This window comes from Canis lupus, chromosome 12, assembly GCF_048164855.1.
Source record: "Canis lupus baileyi chromosome 12, mCanLup2.hap1, whole genome shotgun sequence".
Taxonomy (NCBI): domain Eukaryota; kingdom Metazoa; phylum Chordata; class Mammalia; order Carnivora; family Canidae; genus Canis; species Canis lupus.
In genome coordinates, this window is record NC_132849.1 from 52,520,401 (window position 1) to 52,527,515 (window position 7,115).

Here is a 7,115-nt window from a genome sequence, read left to right on the forward strand (position 1 = left end):
ATTTAACACCATTGGATCTTGTTTTCTCTCCTTACATGTTTTAGTAAGAAAGGTTTTGGTTAGCATACGAGTATGGTGGAAAGAGCATTAAACATGGACACAGGAGAGCTGAGCTCCTACCCTATTCTGCTAACAACTGACCTTATATTTGGTAAAATGGTTTCATCTCTAGGCCTCATGAAAGCTAACAATGATAGAGAGTTCAGAAAACTTCCCAAATTCTTTCTGGTCTCTAGGTAGAATGTATTTACCTCATTGTCTTCTTCAGATGAGTCTAATAGCTATCTCCCTCCTGGGCACAATGTAACTCTTCAGGAAAAACTGATTGCACTGGGGGTACCTGGGTGCCTTAGTTGGTTGAATGTCCAACTCTTGGTTTCATCTCATGTCATCCTCCTGGAGTGGTGAAAGTGAGCCCCACATGGAGCTCCACACTCAGCCCCACATTAGGCTCGGTGCTCAGTGAGGAGTCTGCTTTGGATTTTCTCTCTCCCTCTGCCCCTCCCCTGCTCTCTCTCTAAAATAAATAATAATAATAATAATAATAATAATAACCCCAACAAAACTGATTGCACCAGTTGCAGAAGAAGAAGCAACCATCCCAAACAATAAGATCATTGTAGTGGATGTTGTGCAAGTTGGTGTGGCATGTGCCATTAGCATTCTGGAAAAATCTCTGGCAGATGAACTTGTGCAATGGACGTTTTGGAAGAAAAACTCAGAGAAGAAATGGTAGTTCTGAAACATAGGAACTAATTTCTTCAGACACCTAAAACTGTGGCAGACAAGGATTACTCTATAACTGCCAATTCTAAGATTGTGTTGGTAACTAGCAGGAAGGAGAAGGCCCTCTCAACCTGGTGCAGAGGAATATTAATGTCCTCAAATTCATTATTCCTCAGATAGTCAAGTACAGTCCTGATTGTATCATAATTGTGGCTTTCATCCCAGTGGATATTCTCACATGTTACCTGGAAACTAAATGAACTACTCAAGCACTGTGTAATTAGAAGTGGGCATAACCTGGATTCTGCTAGATTTCACTATCTAATGGCTGAAAAACTTGGCATTCATCCTAGCAGCTGCCATGGATGGATTTCAGGAGAACGTTGCAACTCAAGTGTGGCTCTGTGGAGTGGAGTGAATGTAACAGCAATTTGTCTCCAGGAATGAAATCCAGAAATGGGAACAGACAATGACAGTGAAAATTGGAAGAGAGTGCTTAAGATGGTGGTCGAAAGTGCCTATGAAGTCATCAAACTAAAAGGATATACCCTTGGGGCTTTTGGATTAAGTGTGGTTGATCTCATCCACTCCATGTTGAAAATCTATCCAGTGCTCATGCAATGTCAGTGATGGTGAAGGGAATGCATGCCATGGGGAAGGAAGTCTTCCTGAATCTTCCTTATATCCTGAATGTTTGGGGATTAACCAGTGTTATCAACTGAAAGCTGAACGATGATGAAGTGGCTTAGCTCAAGAAAAGTGCACATACCTTGTGGGACATCCAGAAAGACCTAAAAGACCTATAACTTCTGGCCTTTAAGCTGTAGAGCTAGAAAAACTAAAATATGACTAACCGTGAGTCTTTAGTTTTCATCCACATTCATGGATCACCATTCACTTTTCTCTTCCTTAAATAAGCAAATGTGCACTTATGGACTCAAAGCCCATGCTTGGTTTAATGCTTGCAATGTGAGCCCTTGAACAAATAAATTAACCATCATAGTGTGCTTCTAAAAAAAATAATAATATATTTACCTCAGCTTTCCTCTCTGCTTAAGTTATGGGATATCTAAATTTTTAAAATGTGGAGAGAAAGTATCTTTCTTAACTGATCACAGGTCTGTAATCACAACTTCAGTTATGTTTTGGATGTCCTGGCACACAGAAAAATATCAAGGGAAGTATTAATTTTAATTTATTCACCTTCTGCTCGTTACAAACCATGTGATCTGGATTAAGTCATTTCATTATTCTGGGCTTCGATTTCTTTGTCTGCATATTAAAAGACTCAACTAAATCAATCTTCAACTCTTTTTTTCCAGCAGTGCTATTCTGTTTCTAGATTCTTTCAAAGCTACTGTGACTTGTCACTGGTATTCTTATTCTCATCCAATTATCCATTTATTCAGCAAGTCTGAATGAATACCTGGTATGTACAAGGATTATGCTAGGAAGTAGTTACAAACAAATGACATGCATTCCATCCATAAAGGTTATCGTTTCCGTTTTTTCCCTTTCCTGAATTTACCCTAGAATATCTAATATCCATTAAGAGATGTACAGAGGAATATAAATAAGGACAAAAGGCACATCTTCATGTATAAGAGAAATATCCCGAGTAAGGTGGTACAATCTAGCAGAGGATGGGAAGTAATGATAGGCACAGAGCTCAGTTTTTAAGTCAGGTTTAAACATTGCTGGGTTTTTTCTTTCATTTTAGAGATTTTTGGTTTTTTGGGGTTTTTTTTTTTTTTTGGCTTTTCTTGTGTTCTGATATATCCTTCTTTTAACATTTTTACCTATCTTAAAAATTCTTTTAAGGCTTTACTTATTTAAAAGAGATTGAATAAATGAGAGAGAGAGAGAGAGAGAGCATGAGTTGGGTGAGGGAGAGGGAGAAGTTGGCTGAGGCTTGATCCCAGGGCACTGGGATCATGACCTACACTGAAGGCAGATGTTTAACCAATTGAGCCACCGAAGCATCCTCAAAATTTTTATTTTTTAAGTCATTAGTAATTTTATAGTTATGGGGTCAGAGGAAACTAAATGAATTTAAGTCCCAATTGGTACTCAGTTTTAAAAATTTGATAAATCTTTCTGTTTCTCACTGATTTTTTATATTGCCTTATTTTTTAAAAAGATTTGTTTATTTATTCATGAGAGACACAAAGAGAGAGGCAGAGACATAAGCAGAGGAAGAAGTAGGTTCCTCACAGGGAGCCCGATGTGGAACTCGATCCCAGACCCTGGGATCATGCCCTGAGCCGAAGGCAGATGTTCAACCGCTGAGCCACCCAGGCGTCCCAATATTGCCTTAATTCCATGGAAAATTTTAATGCAAGAAATGGTCTACTGCTGGAATATTTACCCTTCTCCATCAGGATCTACAGATTAATTTGATAATGTCATCATTTTGTCTTTATGCTATATTTAATATATTTTAAGATAATTTTTATCAATTCTATATATATATATAAACTTATGTATATATTTAGGTGAATTTACAGCTTTTTAAATAACTAGTAAGAAAAAATACTTGTTGGGCTTATATTTTAAATATGGAGAATTGATACCTTAAGAATATTTAATTTTCTTTTAGAAACAGGATACATTTGTTCACTTATTCAAGTGTTTTTTTATAACTTCCAGTTGTAATTGTACTTTTTCTTATTGAGGTCATGCCTTATTCTCACTAGGTTTATTCATGAATATTCTCTCTCTCTCTCTCTCTTTACTGCAAAGAAGTAGTAGAAAGCAAAAATATGCTTTAAACAGCTTGTCAGGAAACATAGTGTCATAAATATTTCAATTCTCTTCTGAAGGAACATATTGAATATTGTGATAATATTTGGCCAACTTACTTAGTCCTAAATCATCCATTTAATATCTTGGCAGTTCTACCTACTGAACTGATGATTTTCTGAGTTATGAGTATCCTGGATAAGAATACAAATCGCTTGACGTTCGAACATATATTAGTAAATAACATTGTAGAAATAGGACCTGTTTCAACTGTCTGCCATGTCATCCTGGAAAACAGCTGCTTTTACTATACCTCAGCTGATATGAATTAAATAGCCTTAATTAATATGAGGAGAATAAGTGCAAAGGTGTTTGAAATAACTAGATAGTAATAATGATACCACCTAGTCATGGAACATTTACTAAATACTAAGATGGGCACTTCACATACATTGAGTAGCAATACCCTAATAAAACAGACATTAGGATGGGGCTCCTGGGTGGCTCAGTGGTTGAGCATCTGCCTTTGGCTCAGGGCATGACCCGGGGTCCTGAGATAGAGTCCCACATTGGGCTCCCTGAGGGGAGCCTGCTTCTCCCTCTGCCTATGTGTCTGCCTCTCTCTCTGTGTCTCTCATAAATAAATAAATAAAAATCTTTTTAAAAAAAGACATTAGGGCTTCATTTTACAAATGAGCAGTCTACTCAGACCATCCAGCCCAAACCTACTCCTATCTGTCTCCAAAGCCTATGCTCATATCCACTGTGGATACTGCCTCCCTTTAAGTAGAAACTAAATACTTGAATAGAAAAGTCTGAAGCATCTGCCAGGACATTAAAAATGTCTCTAGAATTTGGTCCCTGCACAAGGAAGAAGCTCCCAATTCTTTCTAGATAAGAGCCGCAAAGACAAACAATAGCTGTTGGATCCCATATATACCAAAATTTTAACATAATTTATAAAAACAAATTAACAGAAAATGGAAACCTTCACCTTCCCCAGCCTTCAATACAAATATTCTCCTTCTCTCCCTCCCTCTCTCTCTCACATGCACAAACACACACACACACACACACACACACACACACACACACTGAATATCAGCTTTATAAAGAGTACAGTTACTCTTCCAAAGTCAGAAAAATAAAATATTTTACCTGTACTATTTTACCAAAATAAAAATGATTTTTAGGTCATAGTTTTCTGAAATCAGCAGAATGTGTTAATTTATTAAGGATATCTCTGGAAAACATCACTTAAACATTTTTTTCCCAAGAATGAATAAGAATCCAAAGCCTATTAAAAAGAGTGTGAGTGTAGGGCACCTGGGGCTCAGTGGGTTGAGCATCAGACTCTTGAGCTCATGTCATGACCTCGGGGTCCTTTGGGCTCTGTGCTCAGCCAGAGGTCTGCTTGAGATTCTTTCTCCCTCTCCTTCCTCTCTACCCCTCCCTCTGCTCATGGATGCATTCTCTTTCTCTCTCTCTCTCTTTCTTAAATAATTAGATAAATCCTTTTGAAAAAGAATATGAGTATAATTCACATAAGTACTTACTAAAGCATATAAAGGGTGCTTAGTTTAGGAAAAATAGTAATTGTCATCCACTTGAGTAGATGCTAGAGTATTGCATTCTTACAAAAAAAAGTATATTTATGTATTTATGTACCAGTATAAGATAAAGATATTGGGTTTGGTTAAAAATATTTCCCCTTAGCTCTCTCTATTCAACTAATATTTTGGAAAAACATTCTAAAGATCACATGCTTTTCCATGGAACTCATTGTATGCTGTTGTAACTGCCTGGCCACAGTACTGGAGACATGACATCTGAGATCCTACTAGTATTGCTAGGGTCCAGCAGAGGTCCTGATTCATAATAGATGTAAGTACATGTTTTATCATATGATTAATTAGTTATTCAGCTGACAAGACTACTTGATTTACTAATGTATTTTAATATGCCTGGTAATATTTATCCAGGACATAGTAGTGACTCAGAAGTTAATAAATTAACCTGCTAGAGCTGCTGAGATGTTAAAAAGATGACAGGGAGCAGAATAAGCTGGTCAGCTAATATAGTCCTTGCAATTAGGAGACGTCTTTTAAGTTTTTCGCAACAGGAAACATTAAGAAATCCCCTGGTAGAAGGCAGGATTTGCTCTGGGGAGTGGTTTTGTTCTTTGGCAACACTAAAATAAACAAATAAAATAACCTAAAATATGTGAGTCCCATTTCAGAAGAAAATATGTGTTTGAGATGTTAAATACACATATGTGCAAGGATGCACCTATTAAATATGTATATATACACATATATGTGCATATGCATATATACAGATACTAGTTTTGTCTTTTAAGAAGGGTACTATTTTGAATCAGCTAACTGCTTTGCTAGCTGGAATTTCTGAGCCAAGAATACCAACCTCAAATCACATTGCATTTTTGCTTCATGCTCTATTTTCTCTTTCCCTAAGCCTCAAGATATCAAAGCAGAAAAAATGTAAGACTCTTCCTTTTGACAGTTTGCATCTCTTTCCTAAGGAAGACATAATTTATGAACCAGTGTTTAAACATATTAATATAAAGTTACGAAGCAATAATTAGAACCAAAAAAAGAATTCAGGTATATAGACTCAACCAGTTGATACAAATGAATCAGGAGTACCTTAACGGCCTGTGTGCAGATCTGTGTTTTGAGAGCTATAAATATTTCGGTGGTACTGGTAGTGTAGCTGAGCACACTAACTTGTTTCTCTTCCTGCCCCATTAGAATTTATTAAGAGAGAGTGATTTATAAAAGTTTTCCTGAAAGACCAAAGCCATACTGTTTTCTACAAATAAATGTTAAAGATTATGGTGGAGATTAATATTTGCATCCTCAATAGACACTCTTCCATCTTTCTTATTAACAGAGCCCTACAAGGGGAGAAGCAATGATGGAACCAGTACAAATACATATTTATATAATATATTTATGCATGTGTGTATGTGTGTATATGAAAAATCCCAGCCTCCCTTGCAGATGGGATGATGACACAGCAGTGGTGTTTGTCTTTGAGATATAACACATGTGACATCCACTGTGGTGGAACGGTGCTCTTTGAAATATAAACAGAAGTTACTGGGTAGGGCTTCCAGAAACGAAAGGCAAACTTAGTTGGCTCATGCCCCTTTTCCTTGACTAGGACACACATCAACTAAGTTTTCCATGAATACAGCAGCAGCTAGGGAACAGCAGTAGCTCTCTTAACACAGCCTGGAAGGAAAAAGCAGAGAGTCCCAGAGACTTTGACGAGCCTCTGAACCAATACTAACCACAGCTTGCTACCAGAGTTTGTAGTTTCATGAGGCAAAAAGGGACTAAAGCTACCTTTCTTCTACTTGCCAGGATTTCTGTTACCCAGAGGGAGCAAACTAATTGATAAAATGTATCTCTAGATAAAAATATCTTCAGAAATCTGGAAAAAGATTGACGTCTGGAAACCAGCAATGCACGAGCCAGTATATTTTGGTCTTACAGTCACAGTTTTTTTTTTTTTTTTTAAGAAGAAACACATTTTCATTATTAAAAAAAATGTCATTTAGCCTTTTTCGGAAGTAAGTTTTTCAATTTTTATTTAGTTTTCCTTTGGTCCTGGGTTGACTT

The 7,115-nt window shown here is 36.8% G+C and overlaps 1 pseudogene; it reads left to right on the forward strand.

Annotated features, from left to right (window-relative positions):
• Window positions 1–562: 562 nt before the first annotated feature.
• Window positions 563–1,532, forward strand: LOC140600812 (L-lactate dehydrogenase B chain-like; annotated as a pseudogene).
• The last annotated feature ends 5,583 nt before the right edge of the window (window positions 1,533–7,115 follow it).